Source organism: Poecilia formosa, unplaced genomic scaffold (assembly GCF_000485575.1).
Source record: "Poecilia formosa unplaced genomic scaffold, Poecilia_formosa-5.1.2 Scaffold32, whole genome shotgun sequence".
NCBI lineage: Eukaryota > Metazoa > Chordata > Actinopteri > Cyprinodontiformes > Poeciliidae > Poecilia > Poecilia formosa.
The window spans coordinates 595075-606834 of NW_006799971.1; the positions used below are offsets into that span (position 1 = coordinate 595075).

At 37.8% G+C, this 11760-nt stretch overlaps 1 protein-coding gene across 1 annotated transcript in view; it reads right to left on the minus strand.

Moving 5' to 3' along the window:
* The window catches only part of mtnr1aa (melatonin receptor 1A a), a 46952-nt gene that overhangs the window by 33948 nt on the left and 1244 nt on the right, over positions 1 to 11760 (minus strand). The window lies entirely within an intron of this gene.

Here is an 11760-nt window from a genome sequence, read left to right on the forward strand (position 1 = left end):
CTGCTAAAGCCACCAAATATTCAGGCTGTTCAAACTGTATCCCAATGAGTGCTTTAATCACTGACAGAACAGCAAGTTGAGCTTGTCTCTTTTATGGGTAATTTCCTTCCCATTTTTTGCCGCAAAGTAGATAAACAGAGCCCTAAAATCATTTTAAATATCCTGTTTTCTTAGAGATAGCAGTAGCTTCTTCGTGTTCGTGCCATCAACTGTAGGTGAACTGCTGACGCTCGTCAACAATTAATCTTGTCATTTTTGGTGCTTTGAACTGAAAAAAAGATTATTTAAACAGCAAACAATTATATTCTCTATAAATATTTGCGGAAATGGACTCTTAATGAGATTATTGATTTCTAGTCCACTCAAAAATTATTAATACATACATTTCTCAAAATAAAGTTCTGTCTTTTGCACTGTGAAATGGTATTTGGAATACATACCAAGTTTGGCAATTACTCCAACTGAAACTCTTCAATACAGTCATTGGTCTTTAAATAAATCTGGCTTCTCAATATTCATAATCCATACTGGACTGATTTCATTACATCATTTTTATTGGCTCTATTTCTACTTTTAAGTTTAGCCATTAGTTGTCTTAGTTTAATCAAACTTATCTTTTTCTTACCAGCATAACAAGTTTGATGATTAGAGTGTTTAATTATAATGTTGAATTACTTTGTTAATAAAATCACATGTGAGTGAGAGTACTTCTGTGTAATTATTTTATGTATAATATGTTGCTGTTCAAAGAGCACCAGTGTGGAACTTATGCCTTTATCTATTATTTGAAAACCTACGCCTTATAAGACAAATATTTAGAGAATATAGTAGACAGATCTATTTGGTTATTATTTTCCTGATAATCGGGCGGTGCCCCAACTTGGTAATGTTGATCTAAACTACTAGTTTTATTAGTAATTGCCCAAAGCAATTATTCATACAGTTATTCATAGCCAAATCTGGACTGCTACTGGCTCCAACAAAAAGGAAAACTTACAGTAGGTGATATATAATTACTGATTGTTGGTTCACTAATCATAGTGAACCAGGACTAGCATATTGCTTGTCCTGATATCAAGAATCCTAAAACATGAACCATGGTATCCCACAATATTTGCTTCCAGAGTACTAGACTTGTCACACACAAGCACACACACACACACACACACACACACACACACACACACACACGCACACACACACACGCACCCACACACGTCAGTTACTTCTCCTGTATGTTTATCTTTTAGATCAGAAACACAACCACCTGCCTTCACCTCATATGTTGTGTTTGAGTACACCAACAACAAGCAGAGCAATATAAATCTGATCCCAGTGCCAAATAAAATATGCACAAGGTAATCATATCTTAAGTTGATGTGGTCAGATGTTTAAGAGTTAATCCTTTGTAAGAGCGAGAAAGGCTCCTAACAGCAAATCAAGAAGATCTACATGGTGTGATTATCGAAAATGTATAAAGGCTAAGACATGTTTTAGGGCACAGTGAGAAAGCGCTTATGTTGTCCATAAATTACCAGTTGAGGAGGAGCCTTTGGGTAGGCCACTAGCGCTCTCTTTTACCACGTCCAGGTTGCAGCCCAGACGTTAGCTGAGGAGTTAAGTGCCCTGAGAAAAGAAAAGAGATCCTTATCGTGTAACACTCATTGTCCTGTTATTCAGCTCGGACAAGCTATTAATTAAATCCAAAGTCATGACCCCCAGCCACTATGGTTCCCTAATTACTGACTGTTTTTCACCCAATGAATCTTTTCATTGCTTTTCACGTAGCATTAAGCTGCTTGTCCACACTGTGCCGATCTGATGTTTATCATGGTCATCACGGCTGTGACCCGCTGAGGAGCTACGACTCCTGCACTTTCACATATCTCTCATACAGAACTGTAAACACAGGACACTGAGACAAATATGCACCAAGAATAAGGTTTGCATAACCTTTATACAGGCTTCCTGAGTTATCAGAATCAAAATTTCCCCATCAGCTGCATGAAATATGAGACTGCCCCAGCAATATATTTCATATATAATCATAATATATTGGCAAAAGAGAAAACACTTAATGTGAGTTTATCTATATGCTTCCAATATTAATCATTCCTCTTGAACTTTTCCATCTTTTTTAAACTTCACAACTACAAATTTCAATGTGTTTATTGCAATTTTATCTGAAAGGCCGACACAACGGGGTGTAATAGAGAAGAAGAAAATTGATGCCCTTAGTAAAATTTTATACAAGCAATTGCCTTCAAATGTCGCCTTGTTAAAAATATGGACCACTTAATTTAATAATAGTATATGTCCACCTTTAAAAGCCTCAGAGGGTTGGGAGTGACATCAGTGAACTAACAGCATCATACAGCATCAGCTTTAACCCTTCCACGTACGAACGTAGCGCCGATGACACAGCCAAATTTGCAGTACTGTAATTCCGCCACACTTGGCGCTGTCTGAAAAATTCCAACAGTTTCTGAAAGAGGAGACGTTGCACTTTCCAGTCGATATCTGGTTATTAAGATAATTTCACATCTGCTGTAACAGGGAGTGAAATTAATCTGAGGGGCACTCTGGACATTGAAAGTTCCAGTTGTTATGGATAAATGGGAAAATATATTTACTCACAGAACATTTAAAAAACTGCGTACAATGAAAATAAGCAAAAATATCCAATTGGACTTAGGTCAGAAAGCGTTAAAGAACATGGAAGCACATAAATCCAAGGCAATCATGGAATTATAAATAGGGATGGAGTCGAGACCGGCTCTGCCGAGACCAAGACCAAGACCAAGGTCGAGGCCAAGGCTGAATATTTAGAAATTCGACAAATATTGTAGGACATTATTTTTTGTACCACAAAATGAAAAGTTACTGGAAGAACAGTTTTTACTGTTCTGTCAGTAAAAACGTTACTCAACCAAAACTACTTCCTGGTATTACATTGATAATAATAAGCTAATGTTTAAGTTAGTAAATGCATCCAAATATTGATACACATTCTCTAAGCTTACATTGCACAATAGTTGTATTGTAAGTTTAAAAAACTGAGAGATCATTCAAATAAAAAAAACTTTATACAATCATCTGAATAAAAACTATTTATCAGAGTATTAGATAAAACTTGCTTCTCCTAAAAAATACATATCCTAGACATACGTATTAGTAAATTATCAGGCATTTTAATATTATTATTAGTACATGCCTCAGAGGCAATTCCTAAAACCACCAGAGCAAAGAAAATATGTGGGATTTAGAAAAATCAGCTAGCCAAAGGGGATGAAGCATCGAGAACAGATTACAGGAACCAAGTGAAAATATTTTCTCTGACTGAATTTATGTTTTTGTCTTGATGAAGTTAGGCTCTTCATCAGCTGCTGCATGTAGAGCGATGAGGAATTTTTGCTTTAACTAGGAACCTTATCTTGAACTTATCTTGACAAAAAAATTATGTTGCTGTGAGTTTTTTCAGTCACACAGTTTTAGCATCTATTTAGGTTTTTATCATTAGTATTAAAAAAGCCCTCCATCCTTGAAAATAAATAACGGTAAAGGTTAGAAAGGTTTTGAGAATTTACTCCCAAAATCAATGTCAAATTTCAGTTCATTTATGTAGCAGTAATTCACAACATATCATATCAGACCATTTACCATTTCAGTCCAATCATGCATTCATCACAACTGATCTGCATTAACAAACAATGAAGTCAAGTTCAGGTCATTTTTCAAATTGGTTTAAAAAGTTTCTATCAAAGGAAACCCAACAAATTGCATCAAATCATTGCCTTGCAGCAAACACTCCTACTGGATGAACACAGCAAACAGTCTCCTGAATTGAGTCCTTGACTTTATAGCAATCTCTCATCCTGACCATGTAAAGAAGAATAACACTCTTTACAGATACAGTGCTTAAAGTCAGGAACCATAAATACAAATACACGGCATGCTTTCCACATTTTTATTTGTAAAATAATATGAAAAACAAGCATCATGTTTCTTTTACTTCACAATGTACTATGTAGGGTTTCTCTGTCACAAAAAATGTCAAGAAAATTCATTAGATAATGTACATACATTCTCTGTTTCACTCTTCCAGGTCCTTTTCCACAGACCACTTGAACTCTGCCTATGCTGAAAGTGCTTCATGTATAATGCAGAAACTTTGCAGATCTCCTCCATGCATATATATTTAAACTGGAAGAAGTATGATTTTCAACATATTTTCATGTTTCAATAAAATAAAATAAAATTTATATCCTGCACATGCTCTATGCATAACCACCAAAATAGTCACGATTGTCTAGATATCGATGTTAAAACAACAAACTAACAGAAGTGCACACATCCTGGGCATTGCTTAGCCAACATCTTAAAAGTCATCGATAAGAATCAATGTTGACTAACATGACTAACATGATTAACAGTATTATACTGTTAATCATGCTATCATACTGCCAATGCAAACATCACATCAACTGTCAAGCACAAAGCAGGCACAAAATCAATATTTGAAATCTTTCACAACTGAATTCCTGCATATCAGACATCCATGAAAATGCTAATAATCACAAACGTTCTATGGAAGCAAAGGTGAGGAAATTGGTTAATTGAACGTATGTTTTTGTTTTGTCTTCTTGAAGTTTCAGTTTGCAAAAAAAATGTACTATGCAGGTATTCTGGTTGATGTAGGGGAAAAAAAATACCTTTTTTATTTGTTACATCATACAAAGGTCTCTGGTTCTAGGCCAGCATTGGGCACTCATAGGGACTGTCCCTCAGTTTTAGTGAAACTGAAGCTTTGGGCTGTTCTGCAGGGCTTGCAAAGAGCCGTCGCTGTCATCAAAAGCAGCAGCACATTATCCAGCCACCTGACAACCGATACGGCTAGCAGAGAACACATCATGCAGTCCAGCTTTCCCAAGCTGTCACCTTTTTAGAACTTTAAAATAGCACTTTGACCTTCCAGGTTTTGTACTTTTTGTTTATGTGGGGGGAAAAAAGAATGTTTTGGTTTACAATGAACAACAGATCGCCATTCAAACAGGAAGTGCTGAAGCTATAGCCTCAGTAACAATATGATGACGGAATATGAAAGCTTAAAAACAGTAGAGGTAAAGAAAATCCCCCACTTTTGTGAAGCTTAAGGTGTTTGCCGTGAAGATAAACTGCGAGCAACAATTAGCAACCAACAGATGAAACTGTGCATCTACTGACTCATTATATGAGCTACTTCTCTGTCTAACGCTGGTAAAATTGTTGAAAAAGGGTTAACAGAGGAGCTATATTATGATGACTTCCTGAAGGCGGAGTTTCAGTAAGAGCACCAGTTTTTGAAGAGACAGAAGCCCAATTTCAAAGTGAGGTAAACCATTTTTCATTTTTGTCATGTTTTGTGACGTGAGCGTTGGATCAAATCACAGACAGGAGTATGGAAGTCACATAATGATTTAATATAAGTCCAAACAGGAGGTCTAGAAACAGGATAGGACAGGACAGGTGATGACAAAGGAGACGACGCAAGGATCCAGCAGGGAAACAGTGGCACAGGTAGGAGTGTATACACACAGTGGCAAACAAGGAAATGACACAAACATCTGGAACCAATAACAGGGAAAGGATGAAACAAGATGGCTAAGTAATCAAATTACAAAAAAGAAAACTCAAAACAACCCAGGATCATGACATTTTTATAACTGAAGTAAGTTAATGGGTTGTGCTATAAAATGGCAGAACATGCCTGGAAAACACATAATGCTGCCCCTTTAAATAAAATAATATCAAAGAATTATTCAAAATACATATGGTGAGTTGGAGGGCCTTCTATGGTGGCCGAGTGGACACATAATGCGATGTACAGTATACTTGCAGACAGGAGCAGGAAAGATGTACTTGAACATTTTTTATCATCAATTTTTGAGCATTTTGGATAAATTCAGAATTCCCAGGACTAGGAACGGGGATTCTCTACAGTATCATTTTTTTTCTGCACATTTAAGCACATGGTTGTTCTACAATGTATTTTAACTAGGTGGCAACTGAAGAAAATTGGTTGTCCTGGATTTTATTGAGGGGTATCAGAGTACAGATGGCTGATTACAAGTCCTCACTTCACTTTTTCAATCTGTCTTTGTAAAACCGTGTCTACAAATCATGTATCATTTTCCTTCCAAGTCACAATTGTGCACGTCTCTGTTCTCTCACATAAAATCCTAATTAAATGTGCAAACATTTGTGGCTATAACGGGGACAAATATGAAAAAGTATAAGTAAACAAGTTTGAAAGGATGAATAAAATTCGAGATCCGTTTCATGTCTTACAGTGAGAGACGATTCCAACCCTGGCGAGGCTCAGACCAAAGGCTCACACTTTCTCACAGCATAAGGATCCTAAATTAAACAGGAAGCTGTGAAATCAACATCTGCTCTATAACATATGTGGATTTGTTTTCTTTTCTCTTTATTAAGCTCCATGAGGCTGAGCCGATTTCTGCTCACAACACAGCTGAAGCGCATTCACAAAGCTAAAACATTCATTTTAATTAGTGACATACGCAGATACATCCTAATGCTACAGTAACGCCGCAAAATATTAATTGCCAATAATTACAAAACCGAGACTAAAAGGTGAAGTATTATTGTAGTGGCGCATAGCCAAATCACGCAGCACCAAAGCAAAATAAACACTGCATCTTATTTCAAAACAGAGTGCAGTATGGGACTTCTGGTTTATTTTTGCGCAGGCAGAGCTTTTGGCACAGAGGTATCAGGTCTGTGAGGCTTTTCTCCACCTGTCACTACGGATTGTAGATGCTACATTAGATGAGTCACTGTTCAACTGTCCCGTCCTGCTCCATTTGAGTAACAGCGTTACAATCAAGAAACATTTTTTATCAACCGTAGCAGTTATGCTGCCTTATGAAGCACATATCCAGGCATAAAGAACCGGTCAAGTTGATCCAATCAAATCTGAACCAAACATCAGAAGGGAGAATAAAAGAGAAGCATGTGACTGCTCAGTTTGGCTACCTCAAAAGCATTTGAGCCACTGGAATATTTTAAAAAATGCTCATAAACGATGAAGAAAGAGACACCTAGAGAATGGTGATTGACGTCCAGGTGAAACAGCTTCTGTGTTGGCGCAGAAGACTGGCTAGACTGGTTTAAGGTGTTGGAGAGAACAGTGATAAGAGAGCATACGTAGAATACTTGGTAAGCTGATTGCTGGAGGTGATTACTTTAAATTTTTAGAAAAAAAAAACCTTCATTGTTCTCTATCATTTCAGAGGCTAAGAAACCGAATAGGCAGAGAGATGCATTCACAGACCTGGCATCCTTCTCAAGAAGCCTCATGAATAATCATTCTTCTGAAAGAAAACCAAGCTATTTAAAGATGTTCAACAGTTAAAGATTCAATATGTAACTTTCATTTAAAAAAAAATATGTTTTTTAGATTTGTTAAAACTGTCAACATGTTGTGAGACAGATCATCTGTGAAAAAAATCAAAGTCCTCTGCCTTATCCCAGTTAATACCAGAAATACAGCACTCAGTCAGAAACAATCATATCCAGACAGAGGGTCTTACCGCTGTCAGTCATTCTTGTGTATGCACCAGTCATGTCCTTCCCTTTTCTCTGCCGCACTACTATACTTCACCGTTAGCAAATGGCAGAGATGCCCATATCTGATGATGATTGACAGCACTAAGATCCACCTCCTGTCTCTGATTGGATTTCTCTGATCAGAGCGTTGCATTTCTTCATTCAGCTATCGTAGCACTCGAAGAAGATGGAGGAACTTTATTTTTTTTACAGAGTGTCTGTCACATAACATACTGTTACAACATGGTGGCTATTTTAATAAACATGTAAAACATTCATTTATTTTATTTTTTTATAAAAGTTACATGGAGGAGCTTTAAGAGTGGAGATATAACTTAACCACTGGTGTCTCTTATTGACATCCTCCATTGTGTATTTTTCTACTGGGGAGAAAACAATCACACATAGTAAGGACAATCTAGACAGACTTGTTAACTTAAAGGTCATGTTTTTGAACTGTGGGAGGAAGCTGGAGTACCCGGGAAGAACCCATGCAGTCACAAAGAGAACATCCAAACTCCAGACTGGAACTTTAACCCAGGACTTTCTAGCTGCAAGGCGACAATGCTACCAACTCCTCCACCATGCAGTAATATTTACTTTTTGTGCCATGCAAATTCTGACATTCAGGTAGCCAGCATTGCTTCTGATGTTCTGAATCTCTTGGTACCTTGGCTAGACACTTGACTTCACAGCTGTCACTAACTCCTGTTTCATTCCTTAAGCAAATGCGAGCAAATGTGTTTTAAAAAAAATAAGATTCCATTATAAAGAAATGACTGACAGCCAGGCTCAGAGAGGCAGCTTGCACTATGCTAAAAAAAAAAGTCTGCTCTGTTTCACTGTCCACTGAAATACCAGATGATGACACCTATCATTCAAAAAGCGTTGAGTCTTGTGGGATGGAAGGAAAAAGCCCAGCAAGGTGGCATGTCAGCACTCACACCCAGCTGTCAGATTTGGTTTTCTCAGATCATCCAAACTCTGCTGCTCCGATATCAGCAAAGACGAGGCTGTGTTGGCCTGATTCACGTCAGCTCCAGCACAAAAACAAACCTCCCACGTCACAAGCAGAAACGGTACATTTAAGATTATTTATTGGCAGTGAGTTGAGGCCACAATGATGATCATGCTCACTCGTGCAGCTGAGAGTAATCACCATGTGTTGTTGGCTCCCTGCTCACTCTATCATGGACCATTTCATGTGCCGACAGAGGATTTGGCCATGCATAGACGGCAGCGCTGCTGCTGCTGCATGCGTCTTATGATGCCTGCCAGGTTTTTCTACCAAGAACGTTTCATTACTTGCTGTTTAATTTATCCCCCTCTACTCAGACTGCCCTGCAGTTTCTAAAAACATTTAGCACATGCCAAGAAAATATATGCCTACTTGTTTAGCCATAACAGAGACTCGCCAAAGGGAAATTAAATTTCTCTTGGCTGTAAAATGAAATGGCTAAAATACAGTCCAAAGATTTTTTATTTATTTTTTTGCTGTGGAGTCAAACATTTGGTCAAACAAGCATCAGATTCCTGCAAGCGGTGATGAGTTTATGTCAATCGATACGTCTGCCAATCCACATACAATTTCCCAGCAGCTGTTTGAGCTCAAAATCAGAACAGATTCAAGTTAGGCATGCACATCTTTAGAGCTCCGAAGGGAGAGGAGCGACAGTGAAGCAAAAGCATGATCTTGAGCAACTGTCTGGACTTTAACCAAGCCTTGTCAATTCAAGGATCCTATTTGCAGAATGCAATAAAATGTAATTTCTTTTTAATATCCTTAAATATTGAACCCACACTCAGGACAAGGAAGTAAAAATAGTTTGTTTAATGAACTGGAAAGTTTCTTCAGAGTAGACACTGAAGTCTTGGAATAACACAGGCTAACTTACATGCTTGATTAAATTCCTGGTGCTGGATTATGACCTCCTTACATGTAATTAACCATAATGAAGGGGACATTTTTTTACGATGCAGTTCCTTAAAGGTACCCATTCTCTTGTGTTATGCTTTTGTTCCAAAAAATTACCATGCATTACACAGACATGTTTTTCACTCACTTTCCATAACACAACTATTTCTAGATGCAAGCAAAAGAAACAGAGAACAAATCAGCATCTCTTTTAGGACTTCACCAGTGGCTCATCATAACAAAGTAAAGCAACAGTGCATATAAATATTCACCCTATATAACACTCAATAAACAGACATTGCCAGGTTTTGTTCATTTTCCTACAGTCAATACTATGAACAACCACCTTTTGGTAATGGACTTGAAGAGAAATTGGCCCAGAGTATTACTGATGCTCTACCGTACTTAGCAGGGAATTAATTTATCCAGAGAAGTTCTTCTCCATTTCCACATCTAGTCCATGCAGCTGTATGTGAGATCATTCCTAACCAATTAATTTAGGTAGAAATTGACAACTGGACAATAAATCATTAACATTACATATAGTGATATACATGTGATCAGCATTGATAGGTAATACAGCTGATGGAATATTCAATATTGTCACCTTCCTAAAATAATGTCTCAAGTAATTGTTTTGTCAAAAGCAAAAAAATCATTGCCTCTTTCTTTACAACCTTGTCCCATTGGGGCCAGGAGGGGTGCCTATCTCCAGCGAGACATTACACATTACACCCTGGACAGGTCACCAGTCCATTGCAGGGCAACACAGAGCAGACAGGACCATGTACACACACTCACACCTAAGAAGAATTTAGAGAAACCAATTAACCTAACATGTTTTGGACTGTGGGAGAAAGCCAGAGTACCCAGCATGCACAGGGAGAACATGCAAACTCCATGCAGAAAGAGCCCATGCTGGGAATCGAACCCAGGACCTTTTTACTGCAAGGCCAGAGTGTTACCAACCATTAAACGGGCACTATTTTAGGAAGGTGATGATATTCAATATGTAGAATATTCTCCTATCCTGAATCGCACAGCATTCTGAGAGATGTAGGCAGAGGAAAGGCTTTAGCCCCTCAACCTCTCATGCCCAGCTAACCAGGGTGGGTGGCATCAACTAACTAACTAACTCATTCATTGGTTACCTAGTAACAACTTGCTGAGTAATGTGCTTGTTTAAGGTTGCCACTGTGCCTCATAACGACTTTAAAAAACAGGTTGGAGTGAAAACTGTAGATTAAACAGGAAGCGTCATGTCACCAGTTTGGCAGTATTTCAAATATATAAAATAAAAAAAATATATCAATAATTATCAATATAGACAGATATGAAATATAATTTTACGTTTTTCAGTCATTTCATCCAGTCCTACCAGAAAGTATTCTCATGTCTTGCTTACAAAAATCAGTACACATATACCTTATGTGTTTCTTGCCTTAGTCATTTTAATATAGAAAAAAGGAAATGAGTCTGTAAGTTACAGCATGTTTAAGTCTTGAATTACTGATAAGAACTTCTTAAAAACTTGGTCATCTGTAAATAAAAAAAAATCTGCAGGTTCCTTTCTTTAACAAAGATATTTATTTCTTAACACGGGGCTTTTAAGAACGAATAAATATACTCAAATTACAGGTTGCATGTTTCTCATTGCCAGCGGTGATGAGCGCTGCTGCCAGTCAGAGTGAGCAGACCTGAATACGACAGGAGCCTCTTGGGTTTTCTCAACTGCGCTCTGTCTTCTGACTGTTAAATGCCTCACCGCCTCCACTACAGTCCAACCAGGCTGGCTCACAAAGTGCGCACCTCTAATTCACATCCCGTGTCACCAATGTATTCACAGTGAGATGGTGTATTTAAATGCACAATAAATAGGAGAGGGAAAAAACAACATAAAAGATAAAAATAAAAAAAATCTCACTTTATCAGATTAAAGAAATAAACCCGGGGGCGTTTGGTGCAGCGCGAGGCTTTCCCTGCGGTTGCAGACTGTCAAGAATCGTTAAAAATGCGTCCTTTCGAGGCTGCTACCTGTCTGGAACTTTGTGGAGGTCGCTGAAATGTTACCAGCCTCAATCGGACTTCGAAGCGAGCTGATGAGAATTTAATTTCTACCAGCTGTAAACTGTGGAGTAAAATGTGGATTAAACAGGATAGATATCTAATCCACAGTTTAAACAGAATGCTGTGCGATTCTGGATCGATGTTCATTGTTTTTTTTATATATATATATA